The sequence below is a fragment of the Canis lupus genome, chromosome 20, assembly GCF_048164855.1.
Source record: "Canis lupus baileyi chromosome 20, mCanLup2.hap1, whole genome shotgun sequence".
In the NCBI taxonomy this organism is placed as follows: Eukaryota; Metazoa; Chordata; class Mammalia; order Carnivora; family Canidae; genus Canis; species Canis lupus.
The window spans coordinates 30,843,923-30,844,822 of record NC_132857.1 but is presented as its reverse complement, the minus strand read 5'-3'; positions in this window follow the sequence as shown (position 1 = coordinate 30,844,822).

Below are 900 nucleotides of genomic sequence, written 5' to 3'. Positions count from 1 at the left end.
ATAAAATATATCACTTTCACGCCCATATTAGTGTGTATATATTAAACAAATGTATAATATTTACATACATTGTTAATTTCTTTCTTTTTTATTTTTTAAATTTTAATTAAAATAAATGGTATCACAGTGCTCATATCTTCCTACAATTTTTTTAATTTCCACTCACCTTTAAGCTTTTAAGTTTAATCCATTTGGATCAGATTTATTACTGAGAGCTGTTGTAAAAATATCATGTTATATATACCCACAACTTACCTATTTGTGTAGTGATGGAAATCTCCAAAACTAATCTATTCTCACATCTTCAAAGAATGAGAGGGCCTGCTTCTCTACACATACCAACTTTTAGAAATTGTGTTCTTTTAAACACCTGTGACTTGATGAGTATGAAATGAAGTCTCGATATTTTAATTTAATTTGATTTTATACTTCTTGGTAAAGTTAATTTAGTGCATTGAACATCTGTTATGTGCCCATCACAGTTCGTACTTCCTGGGATACCTCAGTGAACAAATTAAAGAAGGATGCTTGCTCCAGTGAGGCTGATATCTGGTGGGTGAAGGGGAGACAAAGAATAGGATGTCAATAATATATAAGTAAATTAGTGAGTACATAAGACCTTTTTTTTTTAAGATTTTATTTATTTATTCATGAGAGACACACAGAGAGAGGCAGAGACATAGGCAGAGGGAGAAGCAGGCTCCATGAAGGGAGCCTGACATGGGGACTCAATCCCAAGTCTCCAGGTTCAGGCCCTGGGCTGAAGGCGGCACTAAATGGCTGAGCCACCCAGGCTGCCCTACATAAGACCTTAGAAGTACATTATACCTTTATTATATTCACAAAATGTGAAATATACTAATCAAAAATTAGCAAATGAAAGACTTAATCAGATATACT